This window comes from Mauremys mutica, chromosome 3, assembly GCF_020497125.1.
Source record: "Mauremys mutica isolate MM-2020 ecotype Southern chromosome 3, ASM2049712v1, whole genome shotgun sequence".
NCBI lineage: Eukaryota > Metazoa > Chordata > Testudines > Geoemydidae > Mauremys > Mauremys mutica.
In genome coordinates, this window is record NC_059074.1 from 88,100,552 (window position 1) to 88,113,427 (window position 12,876).

The 12,876-nt window shown below is 39.9% G+C and overlaps 1 protein-coding gene across 3 annotated transcripts in view; it reads right to left on the reverse strand.

Annotated features, from left to right (window-relative positions):
* Positions 1–12,876, reverse strand: part of HS3ST5 (heparan sulfate-glucosamine 3-sulfotransferase 5) — a 276,592-nt gene that overhangs the window by 123,427 nt on the left and 140,289 nt on the right. Inside the window, exon 3 of one of the 3 annotated variants that reach the window (XM_045008679.1) lies at positions 11,606–11,719. The exons of the other annotated variants lie outside the window; for them this stretch is intronic. The gene's annotated coding sequence lies outside the window, so the exon portion shown is untranslated. The remainder of the gene's footprint in view (positions 1–11,605; positions 11,720–12,876) is intronic. 3 annotated transcript variants of the gene reach the window in all.

The following is a 12,876-nucleotide window of genomic DNA, read 5'->3' on the forward strand; positions in this document are numbered from 1 at the left end:
TTGGCTGATCACGGCTCCCACTGGCCGCAGTTCGCTACTCCAGGTCATTGGGGGCGGTGGGAAGAGGCACAGGCTGAGGGATGTGCTGGCCACTGCTTCCTGCAGTCCCCATTGGCCTGGAGCGGTGAACCGTGGCCAGTGGGAGCCACGATTGGCCAAACCTGTGGACGTGGTAGGTAAACAAACGTGCCAAAAGTTGCCAATACCTGCTTTATAGGATACTAATAAGAGCAGCTATACATTATTGATGCCACATCGTTAATTCAGCTTCTAAATCAACATTTAAAAAATTAGAGCTGATCGAAGCCAAATTCTGTGACTCGCATGTGGTGCAAGTACACCACTACCTTGATATAACACCACCTGATATAACACAAATTCAGATATAATGCAGTAAAGCAGTGCTCCGGGGGGGCGGGGCTGCGCACTCCGGTGGATCAAAACAAGTTCAATATAACACGGTTTCACCTATAACGTGGTAAGATTTTTTGGCTCCCAAGGACAGCGTTATATCGAGGTAGAAGTGTATTACGACTCTTATGTATGCTGCGGGTAGCAACCAGAAAAATGCTAATAAATTTGAGGAAATTGTTAGATCTAACTTCTTGGGCTAAGTAATGGAAATTGTGAAGAGAAGAGTACTAAACAAATATACAAGGACTGCTGGAAATTAAGTAGACAAAAAGTAACTGGATGCCACAAACTCCCACATGTTAACAGGATCAAAAAGTGGGTAAGAGGATTGGGTGAAAAGGAAAGTTGGAAGAAATTAAAATCTTTAGTCATGGAAAATCAGACTATAACTGGATGGATGTCTCTCCAGTTGTGGATCTGGAATTATATAATAAAACAGAGGGAAGAGCGGGACCATCAAATATGACAACTATGATTTATGAGTTTATACAGGGTAAATTTTGTCAGCATTACCAAATCTATACTGATAGCCCTAGAGATAACAACACAGGCACAGTGGGAATGACCTTTTGTATTCCTGAATTTGGAATTAAGACATCTATGAGTATCCAGTTTTGCAGTCATTATGACAGCAGAATTGATGGGCATACTGTTGGCGTTGACCTGGATAAGGGATGTATGTGCCCAATTCTGACAGCTAGCTCATCTGATTCTTTACCAGGTATAACAGGAATTAGAAAGAGAGCCTAGAAAAGCAGGAATGACTTAATAAATTAAATGTTGTTCTTAATTATATGAATAGTACAATTAGGTATACATATAACAATAGTGTGGATTCTGGTGCATGTCAGGATACCAGGCAATGAAATGGCAGACAAAGCAGTGAAAAATGCAATAGAAAATGAGGAGGTTGATATAAAGATCCCTCTGAATAGGAAGGACTTCAAAAGTTTGGCTGACAGATCTTAAGAAGAATGGCAAGAACTATGGACCAAAGAGAAAAGGACAAAAGTTCTCTGAAATGTGTCCTAAACTTGGAGGATAATGGTATACTTAATAGCTATGATAGAAGAAGCAGAGTAATTATATTTAGAAGGATAGCAGGTCACTGTGACCCGAATGGTAGTGTGTGTTTACTAGAAAAGCACAAAGACAGATTGTGCACCACACACAAAGTCCATGAAACTGTTGAGCATCTGCAGTGGCAATGCAGAGAGAACTACAGAGAAAGAAAGATTCTTTATGAAGAACTGAGATGCCTCAAGGTGAAAGAATATAGGCTGAAAGGATTGGTGAGAGTACCAGGAAAGTGTGGTAGCATTAAAAAGCATTTTTTTTTTGAGGCTACAGGACTGGGTGAGAGGATGAATATTTTTGCTTATATGAAAACTGCGATAGGTGCTTGTTATAGACCACATGCTGAGGCTGCTGCATCATAAAATAAGAGGAAAAGAAACAAAAAGGAGGCCATAGGGAGGAGAGGAAGGAACTCTGCAGTTCCTCTCTGGGAGTACAGAGTAGAGAAATTGAGAAGATCAAGGAGGAAGCTAAAGAGGAAAACAAGCCCTGGGATCCTCTCATGAGCAAAGAAGACTGGCAAGCAACCAGAAGAGAGACAGATTAGCCACTAAGGTGGAGCAATCTCTGTTGATGTGCCCCAAAAGAAGGGCAAGAACTGTACTTCCAGGGAAAGAGAGTGCTGGGAGGCATTTAACTGGGGCCAAATCTGGGGAAAGGTGAGAAGAATATAAAGTCAAGCCCAAGGAGGGTGGAAGTGTGTTTAGGTTCATATTTGTTGGGGATTCCAGGGGAGTGCCCTGGCTCTGAAAGAATGGTGGGGAGAAGGCCTGAGAAGGCAGGGTAAGAAGACGACCAGGATGGCAGCAGCAAGGAGTTGTGCAGAGCAGACCATGTCTGCTGGTTATAGGGTTCCTGGGCTGGAACCCAGTGTAGCAGGAAAGCTTGGGTTCTACTACTAGACCCCCCAAAAGGTGGTGTGAAGCCCATTTCTCACCAAAAGAATAATGACAACTGAAGCTCTGAGAGAAGGGTGAGGACCCTGGGGCCCAGAGATGAGGCCAAAGACCTTTTGTGAGGACAATGGTACTTTGTTTTATTTGACTTTGTTACTCCCAGAAGGGGTGGAAACAAAGCATGACCTGGATGGAAGACTGAGCTCTGGGATGAGACACCATGCCAGGGCCAGAGTGGCTATTCAAATGGGGAGCCAGATGGGGAATGAGCCTGCTATGCCATGCCCAGACGCAAGTACACTCCTTCAGACTCAACATTGGCAATCTCACTTCTCCTTTTGATATTTTGTTCCCTGGTGTCTTACACTGTAATTAATGCTGGCTGCTGTGTGCATCAGCAGATGAATTTGGTTTGTGAAAATAATCCAAAATGGAGAACAATCCATTTATATAGTGGGGGAGGAGCTGCTTCTAATTAGGGAAGAGCAGTGCTAGGGAACTGCATACACCACTGAGTGCAGTCAGTCTGGTTTAACCACGAGTATTTCCATGGCCCCCCAAACCATATCTATATACAAAAATCATATCTATACACAAATAATAAATGTTCATTCCTTTTGTTTGCATTTTAGTTTCTGAGTCTTTAGTATTCACTTGCTTGGTGTTTTCAAGCATTTCTCTGCAAGGGATAGACATGTACTAAATGAAAGCTGAGATTTGCATCCAGCTATCCCAAATATAATGAGACTTGAGATAAAATCATGGGACTCAGCAACACTGAGCTATCAAGGAGTTGGAGTGACTCAAGGTTCTTTCAAAAGGCATGCTTCTCTGTAAATATATTATTTACATACACACACACAGAGTCTATCTTGTTAATTTCATTCATTCTTACCTGCAGGCTGTAACCACATTTTTTTTTTTTTAAAAGTGTGATGCCCCTGAAACCTGGCTTCAGGACTTGTTATCACCCTCAACCCCTCCTCACACAAGGCAATGTGGCATTTATTATTAGTAGATGACAGATGAAAGAGAGAGAAAACAGAATGAAGTTAGGCAAAAGCAGACAAAAGAAACTAGAGATAGGGTGGGGCGGGGGAGGGGGATAGAGGACAAAGAAAAGGGGAAGGAGACACAGACAGAGCAGAATGAGACAATCCAACAATAGGCTTCTTTTATTACATATTTTACTGGCTCACTATTTTTATTGTAATGAGGTTTGATTTTTTTTAAATTTAGTTTTGAATAGTGCAGTGGTAGTGATTATCAGAACAGGTTCTGAGTACTTTTAACCAGCTAGTCTTCAGAAGTTCCTGAGCCCATTTTATAAAAATTCAGTTAGCATTATAATTGACTATTAGAATACAGCACCACACAATAAAAATCACCACTGCGCTGTTGCAGAAATAGTCACCAAAGCTGCAGTCCCAAGAAAGGACTGTTCTCTTCTATGGATTTGTGAGAATTATTACAGCAGAGCAAATATCCTAGAGCAGTAGTCATGGAGGAATGAGAGGAGCCTTCTGTACATGATGTTTTTCCTCATCTAAATAAGCAAAGCTGAGCAAAAATCCACTGAATTGGTCATGTGACAATCGTTTTTCCCCCTATTTTGTACACATCTACAGATAGGGTTGCCAATTTTTTATTTTCAGAAAACCAAAATGGAACACCCTTCCCCCACCCTGCTCTGTCTCTTGCTCTGAGGCCACGCCCCTGCCCCTCCCTTCTCTGAGGCCCTGCCCCCACTTGCTCCATCCTGCTTCCTTCCATCGCTTGCTCTCCTCCACCCTAGCTCACTTGCTCATTGTAACCGGGCTAGGGCAGGGAGTTGCGGTGTGAGAGGGGGTGAGAGCTCTGAGATGGGGCTGGAGATGAATGGTTTGGGCTGCAGGAGGGAGCTTCGGGCTGGGGCAGTGGGTTGAAGTATGGGAGTGGGTATAGGCCCTGGGCTGGGAGTACAGGCTCTGGGGTGGGGCCACAAATGAGGGGTTCAGAGTGCAGGAGAAGGCTCTGGGCTGGGGGCTTCGGACTGGGGCATGGGAGGGGGCTCCAGACCAACGGGAGCTGTGGAACTGGTGCTCAGGGCGGTGGCAGCGCATGGAGCCCCCATGGCCGCCCTAACACCTAGGAGCCAGAGGGTGATGCTGTCAGCTTCTTGCTGCAGGCAGACAACCAGACTTTTAACAGCCCAGTCAGCAGTGCTGACCGAAGCCACCAGGATCCCTTTTCAACCAGGTGTTCTGGTCAAAAACCAAACACCTGGCAACCCCATCTGCAGATCGTAATTTGCAGAAGATTTTAGCTCCTGGTCTGCTTTCTTAGAGGGTTTCTTGTATATAATGAAGAGTAAAAGTTACACCCTGTATCTTTAAGAACAATTACCTTATCTTCAGAACAGATTGCATAGCACTCCAGGATCTTAGGGCTTGCTCTTGCTCTGAAGTGAAAGACAAATCTCCCACTAACTTCCCTGACACGGGGTTAGGCCCCTCGGCCTGGTTCCTGAAAGCTCACATGTGGGTAGAAACCTGCACCAACATTGGGCCCTAGAATTAGGATCACAGTTTCATGTGCAGTGAGTGTTGCAGAAGAACAAAGCATTATGTAGAAATCAGATAATTCTCTAGAACTCTCTAAGAATACAGAAAGGCAGAGAAATGGTGCAAACAAATAGAGTTCATTCTGGGCAAAAATTTAGCTCAGATATATCTATTGAAGCTAGGAGTAAGTCCATTGTCCTCAGAGAAAATCACTGTTATTCCATATTTGTTATATTTGTTATGTTGTACTGTAACAGAGCACAATTTTGGCTTGTTGTTGTTAGCTATAAATTCAAAACCACAATTAGTTTGCAAATGTACCACATGCATTTTGCAGAAATGAAGTATTTAGTGCAAAATACATATTTTGCACATGCCTAAACAGCTGAAGTCACTGTACCAGAATACATTAAAAATTAAAATAAAAACAGCATTTACAATAAACTACATTTGTACTGAAGTACCAGAGTTAGGTGACCCTCCACTTATGATTGCCAACCTGACAATAAATCCTAAAGGAGAAAGTATGACAAGCGAGATAGAAGGTGACACAAACTCTGTTGATGAAGCTGTGTAGGTACTGTACGCTGGCCAACAACAGATTAATATAGTAAGTTGTTCTTTGTCTCAAAGGGCTTAATTAAAAACAAAAGCACATAAAGTGGTTGCTGAATTAATTATGTTTGATCATGCAGTCTTCCCAAGAGGACACAAGGCAAGCTCCCTTGGCTTCTCTGTAATCTCTAGAGAGCTAGCAGGCTCTCAACCATTTCCCTTAGGCTTGGGCAAGCTGCTGCAGAGTTGCTGGTCTCTGCTACAGTGTTAAGAACATAAGAATGACCATGCTGGGTCAGACCAATGATCTATATAGCCCAATATCCTGTCTTCTGACAGTGGCCAGTGCCAGAGGCTTCAGAGGGAATGAACAGAACGGGGCAATTATCAAATAATCCATTACCTATTGTCCAACCCCTGTTTCTGGCAGCCAGAGATTTAGGGACACCCAGAGCATGGGGTTGCATCTCTGACCATCTTGGTTAATAACCATTGATGTACCTATCCTCCATGTGCTTATTTAATTCTTTCTTGAACCCAGCTATACCTTTGGCCTTCACAACATCCTCTGGCAATGAGTTCCACAGGTTGACCGTGCATTGTGGGAAGAAGTACTTCCGTATGCTTGTTTTCAACTTGCTTCTTATTAATTTGATGGGGTGACCCCAGTTCCAGTTACGTGAAAGGGTAAATAACACTTTTTTATTCACCCCCACCATTCATTATTTTATTGACGTCTATTATATTCCCTCTTGATCTTTCTTTCCAAGCTGAACACTCCCAGTCTTTTAAATCTCTTCTTAAGGAAGCTGTTCCATACCCCTAATCATTTATGTTGCCTTCTCTGTACTTTTCCCAATTCTACTATATCTTTTTTGGAGATGGCGGGGGGAAGGGGGGGGACGACCAGAACAGTGAATGTTAAATTGTGCTCAAATAGAGATGGGGCAAGTACGTGCTTCCTAATTAATTTTTTTGTGTCCTTTTAAATATTGAAAAAAAATCAAGAAAAAAAACAAAATTGTGATTGCTTCTTTGCATCCCACTTAATTATTAGTGTGAGCCTAAGACAGACTTGGCTAGAAAAATTGCAAATAATAGCTGTAAAACAGCAAAATCATTGCATGAATCATTGATATGCAAAAGAGCTAGGTTTGGCAGAATTATTATAATTTTGATGGTTAATATAGAGGTTTATTTTAAGCATATTTTTCAGTTTTATCAATTTAAACTTTCATGTGTGTTGGGGTACCATTAAAATTGCCCAAAACCCAAGGCCTAAAAACCAGAGCACCTCAAGTTTTGTAATAGGAAAAACAACAAGATTTGGCTATACAAAAGTACAGTGTTTGGACTTTGAGTAAAATAAAAATCCGCTTGCAGAAGATAAGAAATGTTGACATTAAGGAATCATAGTATGCACTCTAAAATTCCCCTTCTAATAGATTAAGGATGAGGAAAATATACTTATGATATACACATTCTGATCTATAACATTGAAATGAAGGATTGCTAGTGATAACATTAACGGCTTTATTAGCTATATTTTTAATAAATTGCAATTATGGATATTGAGGAAGTATTAGATAAGGTAACACGCAGGCCAAGACTTTGCCTGGCATGAGAGTATTTTTGTTAATTTCTTTGATATAGTTTTCTGCTTTGTTTAAAATGATATTGTTGGCAAGATAAGTAATGTTTTGTGTTTGAAAATGTAAGTAAGAAGTAAAAACGTAACGATAAACAAAAATTCTGTTTTTCTGGGAAACTTAAAAACAGGGTGACTCAGGGTAACATGACCCAGAAACTGTAAATTCAGGAAGAAAATTGTACAGATTGAGTGATTAAAGCTTGTGCATGCGTAATATTTTGGTTATGTAAAATTCAGTAGATAATGTATTAAATTCTGATTTGAGGAAAATTAAGTACTGGAAAATGTAGAAGAATACATGTAAAAAATGGCTCCAAAGCTGGAGAAATGCCAGATCAGAAACTGACAAATGAGACTAGACCAAGAGATTGGGGAGGGGACGACCACCATGGAGGAAGGACTGACTTCTTGGAACCCTGGAATGCAGTAACGTGGGCCCATTTACTGTTCTGTCTTGATTGGCATAAATGTATGTCCAGACACTATAAATGACAATAATTATGTCTGAAATTGTATTAAATAACAGCAAAACTGATTAAGCCTAAATTGAATAGATGTGACTCAGTTTCCCACTCTAAACTCCCACCTATTGGGGGGAGGTGCCAGACAATTTCTTAATGACAGACATTGAGATTCAAAAAGCTAAAGTTTATTAATTGTTAGAAAAAAAAATCACATGTCAAAACATACAAAGTAAATGTCCTTAAATCAATCCATCAGACCTGTTTTTACTATTCATTCACTAATCCATTTGTAACAAGCCTTAATGCAGAAATCTTGGATTTTGAACTCCAAGTTCCAGATAGGCAACTTGATTATCATCAATACAATTTGTGTGTGAGTGTGTGTGTGTTGAAATTGACATTTACCATTAAAAATTGAATCCTTCCAAGCCTAAAGACAAAGCACTGTGATCAGCGACAGTTCTGTATCACTTTATGGGCCAGATACTGCTTCCATTGAAGTCAGTGGAAAACTCTCTTTGGGAGTTCATAGAATCTTATGGACCCTATACCTTAGATTTACCATCCCTAGTCAAAGGCATTTAGAGAGAAAAAATAGTCAGATAGTAAAATAAGGTAACATCTTTTATGGCTGCAAGTCTCTGAGATAGATCCTCAGCTGGAGTAACTCAGCATGGTTCCACTGCAGTCAATTGAACTACACTTATCTACACCAGCTAAGGATCTGGCCCTCCAATTATTTATGTTCATTGTGACATGATGCCTGTACAATATGGTCCTCAGCCATTTCATTGCCTCTGATTGATCTGTCAAATGTTGAGAAGTGGGATGAAAGAGGCAAGATGAAAGAAAATGGAAAGGCTGAAAAACAAGCTGAGATAAAATATTCATTACTGATAGTAATTATAAACAGAAAATAGGAAAGAGAAATTCCATATTAGCAGAAGGAATTATGAAGCACCAAAGCCATCCATCTGCAACACCCACCAAGTATTTTTCTGCATGGATTTTTGTTGCAATAGTTTGGATGGGGTGGAAAAAAAATCCTTTGGACCTTAATTATTGGCCAGATTCTGTCTGCCACCTTTGTCAGTACTACTCAATGTAAGTAATTGCCTGAGTAGTCTTATTGAAGTCAAATGGGACTACCATGTGACTAAGCACTAATCAACATGAGTCAAGGTTGAAGAATTTGCCCCTCTGTGAACAAAAACTGTTTTTTTTTGTTTTTAAAGCTGGTAACTTAATTGCTGTCTATAGAGACTATTGTTCACATTAGGCTATTCTAGCATCTGGTTTCAAGGTTAGGCTGGGAAAAACCTGTGGATGAAGAAACCTTTATTATCTAACTAGTCAATACTAAAAAGCCCAGAAAAACCAATAAACATAGACTCATGTGATGAAATATTGTTAAGGGAACTGATTGTCGGTCCACTTCTGCTTCCACTGAAGCTAATGACAAAACTTCTTCTGACTTCAGTGGGAGCACGATTAAGTCCAAAATGCCTCAGCCTGTAAACTGTAAACGTTAGATTGCTGGTGCAGCTATTTGCCAGATGGTGAATATGCTCCTTCATATACTCACAAAGTGAGCTGACTTGTACTCAAGTTAAACTGTTTCTGATCCTTACAGAACTACATGTATTTGTTATGATGAATCAAGCCATTCTGATCAGCCATTTTCAGGCCTGGTACTGGAAATCCTTTCATTATAGCACACATTTTCAAACACAAAACATAAGCAGATATCAAACTAGCCATTTTGACATGCCTCCCATTTTTGTAAATATTACTAGGACTAATTGGTTCAGTGCACAAAGCCAGGGAAAACATTAATTCCCTAGAATATTAGATATTTTTCCACTGAATAAAATCAAGTATTGAATTCATTGTCATTGTTTTTGTGATGTTAAAGCTAGCATCACTGAGGCACAGTTGAAAACCTAATAGACTCAAAAGCATATCAGAGCAAACTCTACAGCCTAGAAACTGCCCAAAAATGAATGGATTTGAATTACATCTCAATGCCAGAGAGAGACTGTTCAGTCAGATCACTGGTGAAGTTTATTGAACTCCAGTATTGGTTTCCTGAGCAACATTAGCTCTATTGAGTAACAGAAAATTGCAGTTAATGCCTTGTGTTACCACATTCAATCATTTTAATGTTCTCACACAGAAACTTCCCTCCCCATTATAAAAGAGCAGTGTGAAAAAAAAAGCATGAATTATACTTCCATGCCAAACTTGTCAGGCTTTGCCATCTGAGCATTCCACTCAGCTTTTTGAGACCAGAGTAGCCTTCTTAGGTTTCTAAGGCACCCTAATTATGTGCATTTGAGAGTGCAGAATTCTTTAATTGAAGCCAGCACACAATCAGATGCTGCTCTTTCACAAATATTCAGAGTAATTGAACTGATATCTTCTGGGTTTTATCTGCAGCTTTGCTGCATATTTTTTCATTTTCTTTAGAAGACTTTAACACAAAGAGAGAACATGCCTAGAGTCCCACAGAGGTGTTTTGACATTAGGCTTAATAAAGCATGAAGAACTCATTAATAAATAATGTTCTGCTAGGTTAACAAATAAAGCTGAATGCATCGGCTAGGCCCAGGAGTAAATCACATCGTGCATGCAGCCAAGCGACTTGTTAAAATGATTGCAATGGTCCCTTCTCTGCACTGCATTTGGCACAGCCCAACACAATGCTGCGCACATAAAAACACCACATCATGTACCTTCAATTATAATGTTGCCTGTCAATTTTTATTTGCATGGTGTGAGCCTGAAGTGTTTGTAAACAAGCCTTTGTGACACTGACAAAGAGTTATGTATACAATATTGTTAATCTTTGCTGAGAGAGCATCCTCTGAAGTTTCAAAGAAAAAGACCTCTCCTGTACTCACTGAGTAATGCATCATTCCGTTCTTACTGCAAAGCTGCAAGCCTGATACATGTTACATGGACACATTTGAACTGTTGCAGTTATGACTGTCTTGGTATTTCCATATGTCCTTATTTTCAAACATTAAAAATCCTGCCATGAAATTTAGTTCTGAACCAAGGTTTAGGGTGAAATTTTGGCTCCACTGAAGTCAATGGCAAAAATCTCATGGACTCCAGTAGGGCCAGGATTTCATCAAAAGTATAATAGACCTTGGGAAGTCACATTGTGCTGTCCTGTCCTCCAGCTCTTCCAGGGTCCAGATGCCCTATATTATATTGTTCTCTGTATTATTCAAATTGGGCCTGCAAGATTTGGCAGAAGGGCAATTTTTCATGGTGGAAAAATTCCTGCTTCTATTCTTGGTTTATGTTTGAGTTATATTAATATTCTAGACCAAATGGAAAGAGCCTTGATCTTTAACTCTACAAATAACATGCTAAAACCAATCTATATCCAGGACTGAAAAACCACCTGCAGTTTCCGGTTAGGGCCACAATCCCACAATTCTTTTTGTTAGTTCATGGCTTTGCCATCCCTGAGTAATGCTGTCAGAGACTGGGATGTCGGCAGTTGTGCTAGGAGTTAGAGCAGGCTTCAGACAGCCAGGAATAGGAGCCCATTGTTAGAGACAGAGGCCAGATGCCAGAGCCGGAGTCAGAAACCAGAGCCATGGGTCAGAGGTAGGAGCAGGACTAGAACAAGAAGCCACAGGAGCTATCACAGCCATAGGCAAATGCTTTGAGCAGACCCCAAGGTGCTGCTGGGCTTTGGTGGGAAGAGTTAACAGATCAGCTCCTCCCACCAATCAGGCAGTGTAGCCAGTCAGGCAGCCCACTAGCAGCTAGCTGCACTTGCTAGGTTGCTTGGAAACTGGCTATGCTGTACGCCCTGATTCAATGCCACATATACTACAGAAAAACAATTCCACAATGTTTTTGAGATTATAAAAAGTTAATGAGACTATTTTTCAAAGCCCTCTGCATGTAATGCCAGGTCCCTTACTTAACATGAGTCCAAATATAAAGGGCTTGGCTGAAGCCATAAAAGCTTCTAAAACTGACCTGAAACATCTTTCATATGCTTTATAGATTCAGATATCTTGGAAAAATACAATTGGGTAGGTGAGAGTTGTCCTTTTCTGTTCACATAAACCTCCCACTTCTAGCGTTGCTGGCCTGCAAGATAACAGACTTCAAATCCATGACATTTTTAGGCTACAAGACAAACTAAACGGTGAATCCTGCCCATGTGGGTGAAGTATAGGAGTGATTTTGATGTAAAAATCCTCTGATTTTGGGAAAGAAGAATTTTCCCACATAATTTTTTTTTCTTTTGAATGGTAGCTGGTTGAACCTTTACAGGGAATTGTAATGTTAGAATAAGCACCTGGGGAGATGAATTAGTGGACAGAGGACAAATGGAATGATCAAAAGGAGCATGCTACATTTATCTATCACATAGCTCTTCAATTTATTTATAGTTATCACATCCACATATATGGTGAATGTATGTCCATATATGTGTGTGTCTACAAATAATTATATAGAAATACATATAATGCAGTACCAGTTCTCACTATAGTTTAAAAGTTCATCAGGAATTATTTTCAGAGGTGTTGCACACCCATAACTCCAACAGATTTAATTGGGAAGCTGAAAATCAGATCTAGTGTTGACCTTGCAAACATATATGCAGAAATTCTTCTAGTATCCTATATCTTAAAATATATAAATGTAGTCTTCATAACTTGCAATAGACATGGATCCCAAGGGCACTGTTTTCATGGTATAGACACTTGCCGTGAAAAGTATATTATATGATATTGGATATCACATGAGTTGCTATCCGATTTCTTTGCATTGTGTTTATTTACATAATGTTAGAAGCAGAAGTCTAGAGACTGCTAAAAGGAAGAGAATTCAACTTCTCAAACCATAAGCTGTTTATAATAATCCGTATTTCATGTGAGGCCAGATCAGATACCTTTTCAATAGGCTGTAATTGCTGTTATAATAGTAATAAGCACATATCACAATATGATGGAGCTACATACAGTCATTCCTTTTACAGTTGAAATAATTGTATGAAAAAGGTATTGTTTCCTCAGTTCCATGTATAGTCACCTGGGGGGAGGGAGGGAGAAAAAAAATCACGAAATGAGATGTGACACAGAATATTAACTTGAACCGCTACAATCAATCAAAAATGGTAAGCAAAAAGTGCTATTTTAATTTTTCTCTTTAATTACTAATTTAAGAGATATTTGCAATTAAATGGCTTTAAGGAATAGTGGGGTATAATTTTGCAACATCTGAAGTGTAAACATTTGTGT